Source organism: Oryctolagus cuniculus, chromosome 10 (genome assembly GCF_051225735.1).
Source record: "Oryctolagus cuniculus isolate XC-2025 breed Fujian yellow rabbit chromosome 10, ASM5122573v1, whole genome shotgun sequence".
NCBI classification, from domain to species: Eukaryota; Metazoa; Chordata; class Mammalia; order Lagomorpha; family Leporidae; genus Oryctolagus; species Oryctolagus cuniculus.
Window position 1 is genome coordinate 46,636,881 of NC_142876.1, and position 22,416 is coordinate 46,659,296.

General features: G+C 38.9%; 1 long non-coding RNA gene across 2 annotated transcripts in view; it reads right to left on the reverse strand.

Moving 5' to 3' along the window:
- The window catches only part of LOC108177138 (uncharacterized), a 135,957-nt gene that overhangs the window by 99,904 nt on the left and 13,637 nt on the right, over positions 1 to 22,416 (reverse strand). For both annotated transcript variants that reach the window (XR_016214074.1, XR_016214075.1), the window contains exon 2: positions 2,711 to 2,821. This is a non-coding gene — a long non-coding RNA (uncharacterized LOC108177138). The remainder of the gene's footprint in view (positions 1 to 2,710; positions 2,822 to 22,416) is intronic.

The following is a 22,416-nucleotide window of genomic DNA, read 5'->3' on the forward strand; positions in this document are numbered from 1 at the left end:
TTACTTGTGAATTGAGTTACTCTGCTGTCATTGATTCATTGTCCTGAAATACTTCTAGTAACTAACTTAAGTTCAATGTACAGATATTAATGCATGATTTCAATTTTTTTATTTTTTATTTTTTTGACAGGCAGAGTTAGACAGTGAGAGAGAGAGACAGAGAGAAAGGTCTTCCTTTTTCCGTTGGTTCACCCCTCAGTGAACCGGTGCGCTGCGGCCGGCGCACCACGCTGATCTGAAGCCAGGAAGGAGCCAGGTGCTTCTCCTGGTCTCCCATGTGGGTGCAGGGCCCAAGCACTTGGGCCATCTTCCACTGCACTCCCAGGCCAAAGCAGAGAGCTGTACAGGAAGAGGAGCAACCGGGACAGAATCCGGTGCCCCGACTGGGACTGGAACCTGGTGTGCTGGTGCCGCAGGAGGAGGATTAGCCTATTGAGTCACGGCGCCAGCTATGATTTCAATTTTAAATATGGAGAAGATTAACTGTAGGAGTCTTCAGTGAAATTCAGTCCCCCCCCCCAACATTCATAATGTACTAATATTATTAATAAGCTAAGAGTGAGGGAGAAGTTGATTTTGTTATTATTTAAAGCCAAAGGAAATCATAGAAATAAACTATAAAAAGGATTCTAAATATGCCAATGAAGTTTTTACTATTGGAAGCATAACTCCATTTTCTTTTTATGCAACATCTGAGACTTAATTTTTTGAAACAAAGTGCAGTTTTTAAAAATGAAACAACTCTTGGATGATTATGGCAGAATTTACATTTGCTTAATTTATTTAATAGCATACTAGGTCATGTCAGTACCACCAAAACCTGTCATCTCAAGATTAAGTATAAATTGGATTTGAGTTACATGTCCAAACCAGAATTCTTGTTTTTCTAGGTCAAAAGGTGTCTTTACTGTTTCCTCTTTGTGTTACAGGTGCACCATACTTCACTTAGACTCAAAGCCAATTCCTACTTCTGTCACTAGAATCCATATTTGCCATTAAATTGTATCACTCCTATATCTGCAGCATGAGCCTCTACTGAATGAATCTATTCTTCCTGAACACTCTTGATGTATCTACAATGTTTCTGGCTCTCCAAATTTCTCATTCCCTGAAAGAAACTCTGCTCTGGTTTCCTGTCCAGGACCCCTCCACCACCCTTTTGAATGTTTTAATCCTGATCTTAAATCCCTTTTTGTCACCGGTGTCTCTTCTTCAACCTCCTTTGGGATGTTTTATGACCACTTGAAGTAAATAAGACAGCCTATAGAACAGGTCTCCTTTTATAAAGGATTTTTTTAATACCAGGGTGATAAGTTTCCCTTACTCAATTGACAGTGGAAACAGTAATTTTTTTTCAAAATAGGAGAAACAAAGCAGTGTGAAGACCAGATTTGGAGGGAAGGTGAGAGAGTACATTGTGATAGGTCAGAAAGTAACTGTGATGGTTTAGGAGGAAGGTAATGCAGGCTCAACTTTGCACTGGGAAAAGGAAAAAGAGAGGAATGAAAATGTGTGATAGAGAAAGAATCTGGACTTGTAGCCAGGAATTGTTTAAGGAGAGTGATGGATAAGGAGGAACCACCAGTGCCCATGAGGTTTCTAATCTTTGTGATGTAGGAACAGCAGTTATAGGAACAGATGGAAGATCAGATGTTGGAGGCATCTGGAAGCATAGAGAGACTGGGTTTGTAATTTGTCTCTGGTACTTAATATCATATGATAATAAACAAATGTCTTTTTTGCTTTAATTTGTACATTGTGTTAAACTTACATATCTAAAGAGGACGGACATTTAGCATAGAGGCTGAGATGCCACAGTGGCTGAGGCATCCACATTGTATATCAGAGCGCTTGGTTCAAATCACTGCTCCTCCACTTCCAGTCCAGCTTCCTGCTAATGAGCACCCTGGACATCAGATGACAGCTCAAATACTTGGGTCTCTGCCAACTACGTGGGAGTGCCAGAATGATTTCTGGCCTTCTTGCTTTGTCCTGGCCAAGTCCCCGTTGTTGTAAGCATTTAGAGAGTGATCCAGTTGATGGAAGAACTCTCTGTGTCTCTGCTTTTCAAATGAAAATAAATAAAAATTTCATAAAAATTATATCCCTGGGGCCAGTGCTGTGCCTTAGTGGGTTAAGCTGCTGCCTGCAGCATTGGCATCCCATATGGACGCCAGTTCAAGTCCCAGCTGCTCCACTTCTGATCCGGCCCCCTGCTAGTATGCCTGGGAAAAGAGAGGAAGATGGCCAAAGTGTTTGAGCTCCTGCGTTCATGTGTTTGAGCTCCTGTGTTCATGTGGAAGACCCAGATGAAGTTCCTGTCTCCTGGCTTCAGTCTGGTGCAGCCCTTGCCATTGTGGCCATCTAGGGAGAAAATCAGCAGACAGAGGACTTCTCTCTCTCTGCCTCTGCCTCTCCCTCTCTGTAACACCTCCTTTCAAATAAATAAATAAATCTTAAAAAAAATACTTCCATACAGAGGGCTTTTATGAGGATTGAGAGCTAATGCTAATGCCAGAAGGGTATCTGCCACACAGCAGGTGCTAGGCCAATTAATGGAAGTTATTATGTTTATTATTGTTATTATTATGACTACTATAAGGAAATAAGCATATCCTCGTTGTTAATCATTAATTGGCAACTGTTTACACTAGAATGGACATCATGTAGCATTTATACAAGGTGTTGCCTGGTGACTTGGGGAGCTCACCTGAGTAGCAGTCCATTGGAGGGTAATCGTCATCAAGACAACTTGCCTTTGAGAATAGTCTGCCAGGAAGCTTACTCAGCCTGGTCTGCAGGTCACAGACTTGGTTATGATCTGAAACAACATAGGCAGGCTTCATAAAATGCAAAGGGACATGCAAGAAGACTGGCTAAGGAATACAGGTGAGATTTGCCTGTAGAGGAGTCAAGGAGGGCACATTAATGAGAAGCTCCATTAAGATACGAGGCATGGGATTGAGAGTTGCGGACAAAGAGGATCAACTGGAGCCAGAGCTAGCACTGTAGACAGGGTGTGGTGTGTGAGCTGTTAGCTGGAGAGGTGCGGTCATCGTAAAAGGAGGGAGGGGCCTGGGAAGGGCAGGCAGCAGGAGGGTGGAGACATGGGATGGGCAGGATTGGGAAGGGACAAATGGGAAATTGCTGGGCCAGGTGGGGTGTGGCTCACCCAGTAAATCATTTGCAGTTGCTGAAGTTGGCTTGAGTGCCTTCCTTTATATTGTAGCTTTACTAAAAGGGCCCTGCTGTCTTTCTATGTTGGTTTTAGTCACTCCATTACTCATCCCTGACTGTTGGATGGCTTTTGCTGCTGAAGGAGTGAGTGGTAAGGAGTAACTGACTCTGTTTCGCTTGAGCAAGCACAAGTAGGATTGCACACCTCTGCAACGTGGAGATGGTATCGGGAATGGGACAAACATAATATCAGGGTGGGACAGAATTATTACTTGAATTAATTATATTGCAAAAATGTGTTGCTCATGAAATGATGTGCATGATACATACATAAATATGTATTTGGGTTTTTCTGATAAAAGTATGTTTTGATTCATGATGTTAAATTATAACCTATAGCACTCTATGGTTGGTGTGTAAGCAATGGAAAGGAAGGGGAAAGAGACCCATTGAACAAAAACCATTTGTGACTTTGGTATGAACTAGAACTGGGTTTGAACACCAGTTCTGTCACTTAGCTGTGGAGCCTTGGGTATGCTATTTAACCTCTTTAGTCCTTAGCTTTCCCACTTGTATGAAGCAAAAAGCAATACCTATCAGAGAAGTGTCAAAGATCCTGATATGCAGCGCGGCCAGCACATAGTAGATACTTAATAAAGTACAGCTGTTACTCCTGAAGTTTTACATTAGGTGCTTTTTCTCACACAGTTACTTTCCTTATCCTTATATCCTTATATTGAAGCAGGAATGTGATTCTGGTTTCACAGAGGAAGGGAAAGAGGCTACAGTGGTTAGGTGACTTTGTAGGTAGCACAGCTAACACTAAAGACCAAGTCTTATGGTTTCCGATCCCAGTGTCCTTACCATACACAATGCAGAGACATAACAACGTGGGAATCAAGTCCATCCTTCAGCATTTATCCAGTCTAGTGCCCTCTTTCACAGTGCAAAGCACCACATAGCCTACCTCTATGAAATGGTGTGATGAGGCTGGACTGGGGACAGTCATTGTGGCTTTAGAAGTGTTTTCCAGATCCTCTCAATGCTGTGGCACTGAAATTTCAAGACAATTCCCCTGCTTCACCTGCAGAGAGGAGAGTGCTTCTGAAGACATGTGTATGACAGTTACAGCGAAAGGTGGGAGCAAGTATGGGAATGATGGTGTTAAAGGTGATGAGGCTTTTCTTGCCATCATCTGTAATTGTTCCAAAAATGTACCATTGTCGATTTTTTACCTGTGAAATGGCTATATAGTGACTGTGATGTATGTCTTCCAACAAAAATGGACAAAGGCAAGGATGCCAGGCAGTTTTGTGAAGCCTCTATCTATATAGAAGCATAATATAGTCTAACAAATTTGACAACATGTGGACATTGATGGTTTCTAAATAACTCCGCCACTCCTGTTATGTTGCCATACTGGTTGGAACTCTGTGGTCTTAGAAGAGAACCCAAGATTTTAGTATTAATAGCAAAACACTACACAAGCTGATTCTTTTTCAAAGCTCTTTAATCCTCATTTCTTCTTCCCTACTGCAAATTCCCTGCAGAGGCATGATTAAACTCTTCTTGGTTTCTTATATGCACCCATGTCTTCCTCCTTAGAGTTTTGTGCAGGCTGTTTTCTCGTTTGAAAATACTCTCCGGCCTTTTAACCAGTCTGATCTCCCCCTTACTTGGTAGCTCTTGTCCTTCAGAGAGTAGCTTGAAGGTCACTCCCAACAGCCTGTCTTCCTTACCCATCACCACAGAGCAGTGGTCTTGTGTCCTTGGTGTGTTCCCAAGCCAACGTCCCATTTCCTGCCAGGTGCTGTGCACACACTATAATGGGTTTACTTATCTGCCCTCTCTTGCAAGACCCCGTTCCTAAAAGCAGGGATCATTTGTCTCCTGTTTTCCATGGTGTGGGTGCCTGACACACAGCAGAGCAGGCTTTCTAAAACTACTTGTGGGATGAATAGATATATGCATAGCAATATGCTTCTACAATTTGTGGAGCCAGTTTTACAGGAAGAAAATGGAGTTTATGAGCAAAGCTTGCCAGTAGATTGTAATTAGTCATAATATTACAATCATGCAAATCATTATCTCTACATTTCTCATTTTTGATTGATAATTATTTTTGCAAGTTCTGTTTGCACCAGTTTATGAACTATGAGCAATACTAAATGTGTCAGTAGATGGCTCCTGTTTATAGGTTATTACAGTAATATGCTAGAAGTAAACAGCTTGATCGGATGTGTTTATTTGAAAAACAATATAATGTGGCAAGGGGATCATTTTATTTTCAAAAAGAGAACGAGAATACAATCGTCTTCTAAGTATAAATTATATGAACATTGTATTTGATCTACATATGATTATATTCAGAAATATTTTTCAAGACAAATTATTATGACACTGATGAAAGTAACTTATGGCTAAAGAATGTTTTTCTTCCCAAATACAGTTTTTCTTATTTGTAGGTAATGCAATTGGAGCAAAGCTTATTTTTACAACAATATATGCAAAATATTAAAATTTCCAATGTCTGAGGCCCATGTTAAGTAAAGCAGGTATTAAATTTCATTTCTATCTTAGAAGCCAGCAGGTTTAGGCCTTTAGAATATCAGAACAGAGAGATACAAGCATTGATTGAATCAGTGTGTCAGAGTGTCCTTCATCCTTGTTTCCATTTTACAGAAAGGAATTTGAGGCACAGAATAGTTAAGCAGCTGGCTCTAAATTTCAAAGAGAGTTGGTGACAGTCAGATTGGGTGAAGCAATCCTGATCTTTCTAACACACCAAGGATGTAGCAACTGCGTTTGTGCTAACTGAGCCCTCGTATCTGAGCCTCAGCTTAATATTCCACACAGCAGACTGTGCCTGTTTTATTCAAATAAGTACCAGTGTGTTTCTAAGGAAAGCAGGCTATCAGCAATATAAACACTATCAGAATTCAGAACTACAGGAGCAGACTATCTGGGTTTGAATTTTGGCTTTATCTTGTAATAACTAGATGAAATAAGAAAGTTACTTCACCATTCTGCATTTCAGGTTCCTTGTATTAAATAATTGTTAAAAACTTTACTGAGACCTTCTGATAATTAAATCATGATGTTATATCAAACTGCTTAACTCAATATTGAGTGCATAGGAAATACATCCTTTACTGAGATATTTTTAATATAAAGCTAGGTGAAATATTCAATTTATCTATTATGGATAGATTAAAATAATACTTTATTCAAAAAATAAACAACATATTTACATATGAAATCAACTTGTATCTCACATCTGGCCCATTGATTCAGAATCATTGACTGGTTACTGACACTTAATAATCTATCTGTAAAATATACATAAGCATGTTTGCCATCTTTACAATCCTATTTACTTTTGAAAGATAGCAAGTTTAAAAAGTGACACTACAGCATTCTATTTATATTATTGACATGCATGCTTTTTATCTTTGATTTCTTTCACAAAAGATGAAATTAAATAAAAATGAATATTTTAATAATCAATTGATTTGCAAAAAAGATGCCACGAACATGTGATAGGAAAAGAATAGTTTCTTCAATAAATTGTACTGAGAAAACTGGATGTCCACATGCAGAAGGATGTATTTAAGACCCTCATCACACACCATCCACAAAGGCAACTCAAAATGGATTATAAGTCTCAAATGTAAGGTCTGCACCTGTATAGCTTCTAGAAGAAAACATGAGAAAAGCTTCATAACATTGGCCTGGGTAAAGAACTTTTGATTATGACCTGAGTAACAGAGGCAACCAAAGCAAGAGTAAACAAAACTGAGATTCCTTCAAACTAACACGCTCTGCACAGCAAAGGAAACAATTAACAAAATAAACAACATATGAGGTGGAGAAATACATTTGCAAACCCTACATCTGATAAGGGACTAATATTGAAAATTTTTATTAAATAGAAATAAATAGAAAAAAATGGGGCTGGCATTGTGGTGTAGTGGGTTAAACTGCTGCCTGTAATGCCGGCATCCCATGTGGGTTCTGGTTCGAGTCCTGGCTGCTCCACTTCTGATCTAGTGCCCTGCTAATGGCCTGGGAAAAGCAGCAGAAGATGGTCAAGGTATTTGGGCCCCTTCTGCTCATGGGGGAGACCTGGATAAAGCTCCTCGTTACTGGCTTTGGCTTAGCCCAGCCCTGACTGTTGAGGCCATCTGGGAGTGAACCAGGGGATAGGAGATCTCTCTCTCACTCTCTCTCTCTCTGTAACTCTGAGTTTTAAATAAATAAATCTTTAAAAAAAATAGAAAAAAATAACTAGCTCTCATAAAAACGACAAAGGATCTGAATAGATGTGTCAAAAGAAGAAATAGAAATAGTCAATAGACATTTAAGAAAATGCTCAGCATCACTAATGGTCAGGGAATGCAGATCACTACTACAATGAGATAACAGCTCACTGCTGGAATGACTGTTCCCAAAACTTCAAAAGATGGGAACTTTGGTGAAGATCTGGAGAAAATGGAACCTTTATACCCTGTTGGTGGGAATGAAAATTAGTATAGCCATTATGGAGAACAGTATGGAAGTTCCTCAAAAAATTAAAACTATATATGCTTTGACAATTCCACTATTAGGAATCAGAAGAATATGAAGTCAGTGTGTTGCAAAGGTATCTGCTGTCTCTTATTTATCATGATACTACTTACAATAGCCAGGAAATGAGATCAACCTAAATGTCTATCAGCAGATGAATGGATAAAGAAAATGTAATACATGTGAGGGTGATTTGAAAAGTATGTGGAAAAGTGGAATTAAAGGGTAAATTTATTTTGGCGCAAAAAATTTTGAAATTCATGCATAAGTTTTTTCACAGTCTGCATTTCCCATGAACTTTCTTATGCATACAATGAACTACTATTCAGCCATGAAAAAGAAGGAAATCCTGTCTTTGTTGTATGTATAAAGCTGGTGGACATTATAATAAGTGACATAAGCCAGATATAGAGAGATAAACACTGCATGGTTTCATTAACACATGGAGTATAGAAAAGGTAAAACTCAAGGAAATAGGGAATAAAATGGTGATTATCAGAGGCTAGAGGGTGGAGTGACTGGAGAAATGCTGGTCAAAGCGCACACATACTCAGATAGGAGGAAATTATTGAAGAAATCTATTGTACATCATGGCGACTACAGTTACTAGTAATGTGTTGAGCACTTGAAAATGCTGACAGAAAAGACTTTAAATGTTTTCAGCATGAAAACAAAGTATGAGAGATGATGCACATCTTAAATAGCTTGATTTAGCCATTCCACAATGTGCATAGACATCAAAACATCATGTTAGGGGCTGGCGCCGTGGCATAGTCGGTAAAGCCACTGCCTGCAGTGCTGGCATCCCATATGGGTGCCGGTTCTAGTCCTGGCTGCTCTTCTTCTGATCCAGCTTTCTGCTATGGCCTGGGAAAGCAGTAAAAGTTGGCCCAAGTCCTTGGGCCCCTGCACCCAAGTGGGAGACCCAGAAAAAGCTCCTGGCTCCTGGCTTCAGATTGGCACAGCTCTGGCTGTTGCGGCCAACCGGGGAGTGAACCAGAAGATGGAGGACCTCTCTGTGTCCTGTCTCTCCTTCTCTATTGCTCTCTATTTCCAGCCCACCCAATATTGCCAATCTTTCCCATTTCAGTTTTCAAAGAATTTCACAAGAACTACCTGCAAGAAGACAGTTCAAGTAGAATAAGGATATTCATAGCATAGTGGTCTCTATAAATTGCCTGTGTGAACAAGAGAAAACTTGCTGAGATAAGAATTATACAAAAACATACTTCTTTGTTTTCATTTTAAACTGAAAAATGTTTATGTAAGGTGTGCTTCTTTGATAGGATGCTTACTTTCTCACACACAGAGCACCCATGACTCAGATCCAGAAACTTCCTCAAATACTGAAGTGAAAAGTCACTGACAGAGAAAGGTTTAACACCGGCTTCTGTTCCTGTGTATTTTGCATTTTAATAACATCAGACATCCTCAAATAAGGTGCATTTCTTCAAAGAGGCAATAAGGAAGTTTTTTTTTTTTTTTTTCCTGCTGAGGAATGAGTCAAAGATAAAACAAACAAAACTCTCACAATCAGGGACTTCCTGAATCTGGTGAAGGTTTAAGCTTTGAAGAAGCTAATAGAGTACCAAGGTTTTGGATATGTATACCGATCTCTAGGAAAGCATGTTGGGATACCACAATTATAATCATTAAACCACCAGCATTGCCCAGCTGACAAGTTGCAAAATGCAGTCAAGTTCTTTTTGATTGTTTTAGCTAGCAATCATGACTTTTACCTGGGTTTGGTCTGACCTCAGAAGACCAATGGGGCAAGTCTCAACAAGGAAGATCTGTGGGCTTGGGTGCCAGGGTGGAGAACTTGACATGAAGGAGTACTCGGGAGCCAGCACCACCAGGGCACCTGGGAGCAATGTCAAGATTGCTGTGGCAGTCTGATCATTGCTTCATCTTTATAAAGTGTGCCTTAGCTGGGGCCAGAAATCCAACACACATTTGTCCACATAAATAGTCCCTATACACCTAAGTAATGCATTTTATACATGGCCAGATCATTTTAAATGGTCTAAGAGCTTTCATTTGGGAAGGGTTTTTGCAATTTGAAATACATTTAGTAAGTGGGCTTTTTTTATTTTATCAAACATTCCAAGCTCCATAACTAAGTCGTTTTGGCATGTGCCAATGAGTTATTTTTTGTAGGTGAGAGAAGTAGCCTATTTCTTTGACATGACAGCTCTGGAAGTCTCAGCTCTTTGCAAGCTTCATAATGAAGGTGACCATCGATGAAGAATCAGCCATCAGCTAGTGTCTTGGAAGCAAATTAAGTGCTATCTGCGTCATAAATCTAAAAGTCAGTGTCGGATTTCTGAACTCTTCAGAGCAGAAAGATATCTGGACTTGAAGAGGTGGTGGTAGTGCAGCTGCTCTGACATTATGTGAGGGAATCTTTGATCTGTCCCGCAGCATCAGGGGGTGGGTTGTCTTATTGAAGGCAATTTAGTGCCAAGGTCCGAAGGTAAATTTGCAATAGGAATCTGATTTTTGCTGGGTGACTCACAAGGAGGTGACTTGGGCTCTCACTTTAGTAAATGAAAATTGAAGACAACGTTAGCAGTGCCTTGTAGAATTTACTTGGGTGAAGCTATTTATCCTAAATAAAACACTTGGATAATTCTCCTCTTTCTTCTCCATCATGGGTTCAGTACTCATGCCTCCATAGTAAAATTAACTAGGAGAGGAATGGAAACATGATATTGCCGTGGATTTTTCAGGGTATGAGAGAGATTAGAGATAAAGATAATCTCAAAACTTTAAGAAATGAATTGTAATCATGCCACCCAGAATTCTAGCAATCACTGATGGATCACTAATTTACAGCCATGTTCTAATAGGACAAAAATGAATACACATAAACTAAAGTTTAAGAATAATAAAATCAGCAAACAATGCAAACAATTTGGAGACTTGTATTACGGATAATATTTTTAAGGTTGAGGACAACCTAATCAGTGTGAGGTTCTGGGACGTTAGCCTTAGCCTGCACTTTCACAGCAGGATCTTCTTTTGAGAAGTAATATCTTAATCTATCATTCATTAATTTTTTCTTTTTCCCATGATGATAAGTGAGGGAGAGACCAACCCGGAGAAAAGCAAAGGTATGTTTCAGTTGAGAGTATGCCAAACACACAGTGACTCACAGCGTCCTAATCAGAGGCGTGATAACACACGAAAAAAAAATTCACCCCACCCACCCTGGAAACTGTTCTTTGCCCAAGCTCAGCACACTGAAAACTACTTTCTAGACATGTCACCATGATTATTCTGGATTGGAAAGAGATTTGTATGAAAATGCTGACCAAGGCAGGGATTAAATTATGATTGACTAAGCTGGCCTTTCACGTAGATTTATCTGTGAGTGTCTGAGTGCTTGTCTGAGTAAATAAAATAAGTCGGTTCTTAGTTAACCTATGTAATTCCCTAAATTTGATGTGAGAATGAAATGTGAGTAGAAATGTTTATTATCATTTTCATCAAAAGTATAAGGATCACATAAATAAGCATATACATATATATTGATAAAAAATAGAACATATCAAAAGGCCATTAATAAAACAGATTAGTTCTTGTGGTGGGCATTTGGCCTACCAGTTAAGACACGGCTTGGGACACCAGCATCCCATGCTGGAGTGACTGGATTTGAGTCCCAGATATACTCTACTCCTGGAATATATTCTATTTTTTTTATCAACACATATATGTATATGTTTATTTCTGTGACCCTTATTCTTTTGATGAAAATGATAATGAGCATTTCTACTCATTTCATTACATATGTTAAATATACTTATGGCTGACAGGAATTTTACACATCATCTTATCTCATTTTATAGATGAAAATAAAGACTGTATGCACTTTGTGTATTTGGTTGAAATTGGGTCAGTATGGTATAACAAAATTCAGTCTCCTCTACTTGTACTCTGAATTTTCAGAATTTTATGAATTATATGATGAATATACATTGCCAAGTATTGTTAATAAAAGCCATAGAAAGATTAGGCATTTTAGTTAAAAAGCAGTTTCCCAACATGGCTGTGCATCTGAGTCACCTGGGACATTTAAAAACAAATCAACAAAGCAAAACAGTTAAAAGAGCCAAGACAGACCTATTGACTAAGAATCCGGCTGGGTTGGACTCAACATCAGCATACCTAAAAATCTCCAGATGGGGCTGGCACTATGGTGGAGTAGGTTAAGCCTGTGCTTGTAGCACTGGCATTCCATATGGGTGCTAGTTTGGATTCTGGCTGCTCCACTTCTGATCCAGCTCTCTGCTATGGCCTGGGGAAGCAGTAGAAGATGGCCCTGTGCTTGGGCCCCTGCACCCACGTGGAAGACCTGAAAGAAGCTCCTGGCTCCTGGCTTCAGATTGGCTGTTGTCGTCGTTGGGGAGTGAAGCAGATTATAGACTTCTCTTTCTGTTTCTCCCTCTCTCTCTCTCTCTCTCTCTCTAACTCTACTTCTCAAGTAAATAAATAAAGCTTTCAAAAAAAAAAAAAAAAAAACCTCTCCAGATGTTTTTGATGTAGTGTATATGTGCCAGTGTGTAAGAAATACTGGGTGTTGAGCAGGCACCTGTTTACTTTTCCTAGGTAGCTAAAGTACCCAGCTATCATACAATGATACAAATTTAGCTTGGGGAAATCTTAATAATGTTTAATTTTGAGTTGTTTCTTTCCATGTTCTCGTTTGTCACTATTTTATTTATGGCATAGAGTAAGAGAACATTTGTGACTTTGCTGTTATTAAAAAGCATGTGCATTGACTTTTTATGGAGCAATTTACAATGGACTCCATGACCAAAATGAATGTTGGAATATTTTAAAAATGGAAACTCAGTGTTTTGATTAAAGCTTGAATAAATACCCAATAGGAATAGATGAGGACTAAATATATTCTTTTAGTTACTTAGGATCTCTATGGTTTATTGGCACTCAACAATAATATAAAAAGAGAGACCACAGCATTTTTGGGTCATGTTATTGATCAAATAGCAATCACTGCCTTATGGATATCTATCAAAGTCACAGGCCAATTTTGGTACATAGAAGGTACTTTTCTTATAAGATTTTATAACCCCCATGTTCCAAGACCTTTTCCATTCTCCTCTTAACTGTTCCCTTGCTCATCACTCCAACAAGCAACATAATTAAAAGGCCAAGAAAAGATGTTTCTGATATCCAAAATAAGCCAGAGCCTGACACCCGGGCTCCCAAGGACATCCATTAGTCCTAGTGGATAACCAAAATGTTCTTTCTATAACATGCTTTGATTCTCCCAAGAGCAGCACTCTCCTTCCTCTGGAAGCTCCTTTAGCTCCATATTTTCAGGGAAAGCTTTTTTTTTTTTTTTTTTTTTTTTTTGACAGGCAGAGTGGACAGTGAGAGAGAGAGAGACAGAGAGAAAGGTCTTCCTTTTGCCGTTGGTTCACCCTCCAATGGCCGCCGCGGCCAGCGCACTGTGGCTGGCGCACCGCGCTGATCTGATGGCAGGAGCCAGGTATTTATCCTGGTCTCCCATGGGGTGCAGGGCCCATGCACCTGGGCCATCCTCCACTGCCCCCCCCCCCCCCCGGGCCACAGCAGAGAGCTGGCCTGGAAGAGGGGCAACTGGGACAGAATTCGGTGCCCCAACCGGGACTAGAACCCGGTGTGCCGGCGCCGCAAGGCGGAGGATTAGCATAGTGAGCCGCAGCGCCGGCTTCAGGGAAAGCTCTTAATCATAACATTTCTCCTGTTGGGTCACAGCGGTGAACACAGGACTGAAAAATAACTGTACAAGACTGTGTGGGTCTCTTTGCTAATGTTAACTAAAATGGAGATTAAAAGAAAAAAGCTTCACTTCTCTGCTGGTGAAAGCACAAGACAATCTGCTGAAGAAGAGAGTAGAGGTGAAAGGGCACGATTAAAGGACAAGATGTTGTCTTCCTCGTAATATTGGCATCTCTTTTTTATTATCCTGTGACCCTCCTGCTCCAATTTTTTTCCTTTTAGACTCAGATCCCATGGACCAACTTCCTATAACTTGCAAACAAAATAGTTTTAATTGTAAAAAAAACTTCAAAATTCTCTAGATTTTGAAATACCGTTTAGGGGAAGTCCACAATGCTTGCCCTTCACACACAAGGTACTTGTTGGGAAGTGGAAGACGGCAGAGGTGATTTCATTACTAAGTATTCTCACATAAAGTTTTCATTACTGGTTATTTTTTGGAAAAATGGAAAACCAAGACAACAACTTAGAAAATTTGGATTAAGCTAAAAAATTATAGAGAAAACAGCAGATCCTAATAGTTATATGATATTTTATATTTATGGCTTTGTACAAATGTAGGTACTTGCACACTTACATTTCTTATAGATTAAATTTAATACTGTATTTTATGTAAAAATACCAATAAAAGTGAATAACTTTTAAAACATTTCACAGTAAGCTAAATTTATTATTCATATGGTTTTAAGTTCTGAAAGTACCTGTGTTAAGCATTTCTTCAATTTAAAAGATTTTCTCTGGAGCTCAATTAAATGAACAAAAACTTCTAACTGATCTGAAATGATTGGTGTCCTTAACCGAGTCCATAAATTTCATCCCATGCTATTTATGATCTTGAAGTTTTGGTTTACATTTGACATAGCCATATTAAACATTTCCAAGCTTTCAAGAAAAAAAGCTATTATGTTCTGAACAGCCATTATAATTGTTTTGGTGTATTTTTATAGTTTAGTTGTCAACCACGTAAAGTATTTTTATATTTTAGTAGCAGTGTTTAGGTAGACTATGTCCTTATTCATATCAGCCTTGTGGACACAGCCTTTTCTAGTTTCAGTCTCCATAGTCAGGAGTTTGAGTCACAATCAAAGGACCGATACATTTTTAGAGTGTGCTGAATGTCATGCTTCTTGCATCATAGGAAGACATGAATAATATGTTCTATGGCCACAGATGATGCTGATCATAGTACCAATTTGTATCTGTGACAGCCATGGGAAAAATCTTTAGGAATGTGTGTGCCTTTCTAGTCACTATATACTTATTGAACACCCACTGTCTGCTCAGCATTTGAGATAGGAATTGCGGAATAGTCAGAATGAGTGCAGGGCATAGTCTCTTCAGATCGACATACATAACACCATCAGAAAACACAAGAACTAAATAATACATTTCATTAAGAGTTCAGAAAAGGAGAAATATATAGGCTGGACCTATTTTTCTGGAAAACATCAGAACTATACAATACCAAATTGCTTGACACAAGGAAAAAACAAGGAAGAAGCTTACTGGTACTAGGCTAACCATCCATCTGAAGTGAAACTATTAACCCACTTATATTTGACTTGACTAAAGGTAAGGAGCTCAGTAACTTGTGTGCCCCTCTTTGCATCCTAGACAGCCAATTAGAAGGTTATTCCTTGTATTTAATTGAGAGTAATCTAAACAGAAGGTTTGGCTCCATCTGGTACTTGGGTGACTACCATCTGCAGACCCTGGGGTGGTCACACAGCTGATATCCTGTCAGAAGGAGCCACGCTCCTGTCTTCTCATTTATAACTCCAAAAAATGCGTGGTTAGGTTTCTGAGGCTTCCTGGAAGTATGTGGAAATTCGTGTGGACTGATGCTCCCTAAGGTAAAGAAGATGCCCTAACTCCCCTACATTTCTTTGGGACAGTCTGTGCTAGAAGTTTCTTTCTGTGTGATACAGGAAAAGGGGAGACAAATGGAGTTCACCATGTTCCAGGTCCTGTGTGGGCAGTGAGGACTGGAGACTCTTCATGCCTCACTGTATTTAATCCTCCTAACAAGGCTCTTAAGTGGGTATCATTACCTCTACACCTTATGAGAAACTTGAGGCTTAGAGAGGATAAGCAGAGCTGAGCGTTTTCTCTTCACCTGTTGTGGCTATTTCTCTCCTTTTGAAGAAAGGTCTTCAAGTGTAGAATATGCACTTAAGCTGATCTTAGATACTCTCACCCAATCCAGGACACATTTGAGAATAACAACCAATGTTATTGTGTCCTAGGAAAAGATGTAAACTGAGACTGGGCAAATCCAGGCCTTTGGTCACCAAACTTAAAGTCATTCCTAAGCCACCAGGAGGTCATATCTAGGAGCACTTTAGCTTAGAGATTTGATTACAGTCATTGTATCTTTTGTTTCTAACTTGCCTGGCTCCAGTCTATACACAGTATGAAAAAATATCCTTTATCACCTCCCATTCAACAATTTTTCTCATTTAAAAAAATAATGTTTTATTTGAGAAGAAGAGAAGGAGGTAGAGCTACAGACAGTACTCCCACTCACTGGTGAACTTCCTAAATGCCTGCAGTAGCCAGAGCTGGCCTGGGCACAGGTGAGAACTGGGACCTCAATCCAGGTCTCCTACCTGGAAAGCAGGAATACAATTGCTTGAGCCATCATCCTTGCTTCCCAGAATCTGCATGGACTTGAAAGCTGGAACGTGGCATCAAACCAACACTCCAATGTGGGATGTGCCATCTGAATCAGTGTCTTACCCATCAGGCCAAATACTCACCTTTCCATTATAAGGGACATATTTTTACCCCCAGTTTGCTTGATTCCTAATAAAATTAGAAATGGAAGATGATTTCTGTAACTCAACTCTAGTTGTTGTGAACTTTGGTCCTAGATGGCATTATGCTTGCTACTCATAGAACTGGCTCATGTTTGGCCTCCGACTGGTTCAGTCTCTCAAGGGTTGAACAGGTTGGGACTGTTCTCTAACCCTCTTCCCAGTCCTCTGGAATGGCTATGCCTACATACCTCAGGAAAAGGTGAAATTACTGTTTGTAGAATCCCTTTGAGATCCCTGATGAGAGATAATATGATATTATAATGTATTATTATAATAAATAGACCCTAGGAGTGTAACTTTGGGGTTATAAACTCTCCTCTCAAACACCATACAAGGAGATGAACCTCAAACACCCACTTCCTGGTATCTTCCAATGACTTTCATTATTCTGGATCAACAAATGTTTTATCAACCCATAGTGAGAAATACTCTGTGTGATGATTACTTAACAAGAAACTAAAACTTGGTCTCCATGCATAGACAGATTGAATCATATTGTGAGTTGGGATTAATCACCAGTGAAACAGGTAGAAACTTGTCCTCTTTTATGCCTTGGAAGAGCCAACTATCAAGCTTTAGGCCCTAAATTTGTCAATCTTTTCCAAAAATGATTCCAGATTTGATAATTCTAGATCAGTAGAATCTTGGCCTATTTCTCTAAATCTTAAAATAAGTCTTAAAATGGATTATGACTATCTTTTCATGTTAAATAATAGGAAAAGGAAGTTGAACTTTTCACATAAATTAATTTTTATGAAATTAAAAGTTAATAATACTATAAAATTCACTGTGAAAAATGATGTAACTATTCAATTTGCCTCTTTTCCATAATTCCAATTGACTTATAAATTTGAGAGCATAGCATTCTTTAGGCTCAGTTATATTTCAGATGTTCCAAAGAGTCCAGTTGCTATAAGTAGTAGAAATATAACATCACTTAACTAAGTAACAAATATTCATACTATGAACATTTTTTTAATGGTTTGGCTTTGGAAAGTATGTATTAAATCAGAAAGCCTACTTAAAAATGTAATACTTGGCTACAAGTGTGTACAATGAGATGCTTACACAAATATTTCTTGTATAAGTAAGGAAATTTACTTCGGAGCACCTAGAAATAGTAGCAGAAGACATTGCAAAGAAGACTAATGGATCATTTATTTTGGATTGTTCTCTGCTGATAGATTCATTACTGTTAGGTTAGTTGTACCAATCTTCTTGAGGTGTAACTTTGGTTCTCATTCACAGGAAAAGAGATTTTTGAGTTTTCCAACATGTTTGACACATCAAAGAAAACTTATACTTTAAAGTAAGCTCATTCTGCTTGTTTTCTGGTACCCAGGCCTGTGGAATTCGGGTAAATAGAATCACTTTGCAGTTTTTTCACTACTGAAAACCAGAACAGAAAATTCACAGGAAGTTGCATAGCAGTGGTTTGCCAACTTCAATGTGCATAAATGCGACCAGCTGGGCTTGCTAAGCATGCAGTTTCCCTACTCTTGCTCCTTTCCCAATCCCAAAACAGATTCTTCTGGTCTGGAATGAGGTCAGGAATTTCAGGTTTCTCTAGCACCTGGGTGTTTCCCAATGCTGTTAATCCAGATGCCACTCTGAGAAACACTCCCAAGTATTAAGGACTAGAACAAGGGCTGAGAATTTAAGGTAAGTGTAGCAGAAGTAGAAATATGTGAGGTTTCTCATAGCCTTCTCCAGGGTGGTGGAAAGATACAAATAGAACCAAAACAAAAAATTTTGTTGTTTTGACATTTGATTTCCTGTGTTTTCAATTTCTCATCCAAACATATTCTTTATCCCACAAATTATTCATATTGCACTATCTGTCTTTATTTTTCTAGGAGTTTAGGAGTCCCTTTCTCAGAGGGTGTTTTAATTTTCAGAGGGTACTTTTAAATATATTCTCCATCAAATATTTTGCTATTTGTCAGAGAAGATTTTTTCAGTGATTGAAGACAGACTCCCTGGATCCATCACCACCTCTAGCTTCAGCTACTTATGTGTTTTTAGACAGTCACTTTGTGTCTTAGGTTTTTATAATTTTATTATGTCTTATCTTTTTTGTTTATAAAAAGATAAAAAATATCCTCATGTAGGATCTCTATCCTTAATGTGCTGTACATTGAGATTTAATGCTCTAACGAGTACTCAAACAATATATTTCACTTTGTGTTTCTATGGGGGTGCAAACTGTTGAAATCCTTACTTAATGCATACTAAACTGATCCTCTGTAAAAAAAAAAAAAAAAAAAAGAAAGAAATTATCAATTCCCAACTTGACTCTCACTGGGATTAAACATGACAATAGGTCTGCTCTGATTTCATCATCATTTAAAAGAAAATCATCTATTATTTTTCACTTTATGTTTCTGTGTGGGAGCAAACTGTTGAAATCCATACTTGATGTATACTAAGCTGATCTTCTGTATATTAAGATAATCGAAAATGAATCTTGATGTGAATGGAAGGGGAGAGGGAGTGGGAAAGGGGAGGGTTGTGGGTGGGAAGGACGGTATGGGGGGAAGCCATTGTAATCCATAAGTCGTACTTTGGAAATTTATATTCATTAAATAAAAGTAAAAAAAAAAAGAAATATATAAACAAACAAAAAAAGATGAAAAATTCCATCCATTGCAAAAGAAATGTAATAAGCAAAAAAAAATAAAAATAAAAATAAAAAAAATAAAAAGATAAAAAATAAGGGCCATAGCTGTGGCATAGAAGGTTAAGCCTCCACCTGCAACGCCATCATCCCATCTGGATGCCAATTTACTTCCTGGCTGCTCCACTTCTGATCCAGCTCCCTGCTAAGGCGCCTGGGAAAGCACCAGAGGATTCCCAAGTGCTTGGGCCCCTGCACCCACGTGGGAGATCCAGAAGAAGCTCCTGGCTTCAGCTTGGCCCAGTTCTGGCTGTTGCAACCATTTGAGGAGTGAACCAGAAGATGGAAGCTCTCTCTCTCTCTCTCTCTCTATATATATATATAATATTATACATATATATTACATATTATATATTATACATATATATGTCTCTATCTCCCCCCATTTGTGCCTTTCAAATAAATAAATAAATAAATAAATCTTTTAAAAAACCAATAACAATAGCATCAGTGACTATGCCAGTTATTTTATTCACTCCTCACAACAATTCCCATCTTACAAGAAGTAAATAAATTCACCAATATAAAACACATAGAATAGTATTAAGAATGAATACAAAGCTCTATAAACATTACTTTTTTTGTGTGTCTAAACAAGTGGACTTATCATCTAGGTTTATAAACTTGGTGTGCACATGACCCCACCATCCCACCCCTGGGAATTTACCCAAGGGAAGTGAAATCAACATATGAAAGAGTTATCTGTACTCTTATGTTTATTGCAGTTCAATTTACAATAGTTAAGATATGGAATCAACCCAGATGTCCACCAACTAATGACTGGATAAAGAAAATGTGGTATTATACTCTATGGAATACTACTCAACCATAAAAAAGGAAGAAATCCTGTCTTTTGCAACAAAATGGATACAACTGGAAATCATTATGCAGTCACAGAAAGACAAATATCATATGTTTTCTCTGATATGTGGCTGTTAATATAGGATACAAAAACAAGATAGGAATGAAAAGGACATCATGTGACATGATACTGGTTTTAGCCCTTATTTATGCTCCTGTGAAACTGTGATCTCCCTACTTTTTACTTGTTGAATATTGTGGTTAGGGGTGAATTAAACCTGTGATTATATAGTGGATTGAAATTATGTCTTTGCAAAACTAAAGGGAAAAGAAGAAATAAGAAGGGGGTTGCAGGCAGAGAGAGGGGAAGGGCAGGCAGTATACTTATCCTTAGAATTGTATCTATCGAATTCATGAAATCTGTTCCCTTTATATTAATACTACTAAAAAAGGAAAAAAATCGATTTGAAACTTGAGCAAGGTTTTGAGTTTTGGATTTAGGAAAGCAAAGATTTTTTTTTCATTGTTTAGGAAACATTGAATTCTGAAATAAATATAGTAGTTGATTTAAAGAAGACATGGGAGAACTGTAGGAATAAGACGCTGTCTCTTGGATCAATGTATTTCATAAGATGTCTGTTTGACACAATTGAGCAGCTATTCCTAATAGCATTATTGTTTTTTAAAAAAGATTTATTCATTTATTTGAGTTACACAGAGAAGGAGAGGCAGGGGGATGGAGAGAGAGAGAGAGAGAGAGAGGGAGAGAGGGAGAGAGAGAGAGAGTCTTCTATTCACTGGTTCACTCCTCAATTGGCCACAACTGCCAGAGCTGCGCCAATCTGAAACCAGGAGCCAGGAACTTCTTCTAGTTCTCCCACACAGGTGCAGGGGCCCAAGGACTTGGGTCATCTTCCACTGCTTTCCCAGGCCATAGCGGAGAGCTGGATGGGAAGTGGAGCAGCTGGGACACGAACCAGCGCCCTTATAGGATGCTGGCACTGCAGGAGGTGGCTTTACCCGCTATGCCACATAATTGTTTTTTTAAATCAAGGAATATAAGTACATTATCTTAACATTAACAGTTTTCTCAACCCAGCAAGCAACCTTAAACTTGTCTATGGGTGATTGACAGCTATAGTTAGGTAATGTTTGCATTTTGCACCAGAGATTTGTTTTAGGAGGGAATTGTTATTTTTTTAAAAAGATGTATTTATTTATTTGAAAGAGTTACAGAAACAGTGAAACAGAGAAGGGGAGAGGGGAAGAGAGAGAGAGAAAATCTTCCATTTGCTGGTTTGTTCCCCAGATGGCCACAATGACCAGGGATGGGCCAGGCTGAAACTAGGAATCTGGAACTCTATGTGGGTCTCCCAGGTAGGTGGCTTTACCCTCTATGCCACAACTCTGGCCATGGGAATAATCATTTTTTAGGAAATACCTAGATAAGCTTGTTGATGAAAACAGGTAAAGACTTCATGAAGCGAGGACTGGATGGAAACAAGGATGATGAAATGCGTAAACCACTTGCAACTTTACTTTAAAAATAACCATAAATTTAGAGTAGAAGAGAGAAAAAGGTCGGACCCAGAGTAAAAGAGAAATGAATAAGAAATGAGAAGGAATTCAAGTTCTGTTGCAAGGGCCAGAGCTGAGAATGACAGAAGCCACTAAGAAACATTTGTTATGTGGTTGAGTAAATGATAGGATTTTAGGATGTACTTCTAAAATTATATGGGTTTGGTTTATTTTGTTGTTCTTGCTTCCTAACTCTTAACATCCACTCTCGTGTCTCTAAACCTACAGGGAGGCCTGATGTGCCCATACATTTCTGTAGGGTGGTTTGTGGCCAAGGACAAAGACTATAAAAAACTGCACACTGTGAGTTCTCATTGATATATGAGAAAGAATGGTCCCAGGTGAGTTTTAGAAATGCACATAGCAGACTATGGGAACACCAAGAACACCATGGAAAGACAGCTGCAGGTTGTCCTGACTTGGGAATGAGTGGGTCTTCTTTTTCCCTTCCCAATTTAGTATATAATAAATAATGAGCACATACTACATGTCACACACTAATTACATGCTTCACACACATTATCGCATAAGCCTCACAAGAACCTATCAGGTAGAGACTATTATTATGCTTTTAGACAGACAAGAAAATTGAGGCATGGGCTTACTAATCTACCTGTTCAAGATAATACAGCTAAGTAGAGCCGGGATGGCAGAAATGGATGTGAAGAAAGGCTGCCAGATCTGGAGCACAGTGTGACACTCTTGACCATGACACAGTAATGCCCTGGTCAGTCTCAGAGATGGGAGGATGATAGCTTGGGTTATGCATGACAGCAGCAAAGTCAAAAGTTCAGTGTGATGACTGGAGAGTGGAAACTGAAATATTGTAGTAGGTGTACCCAAGGAGTCCTGAGCTGAGCACTTAGAGCCACAGATGATGGTAAATAGCCAAGCTGATTGTCCACTGGAGTGCAAGACACAGAATTTTTGCTCATCTCTGGGATTTTGCCACTCATGGTGACCAAGTTCATGTAAAGAGTGCAGACGACAGGCAGAAGAAGGAATGCT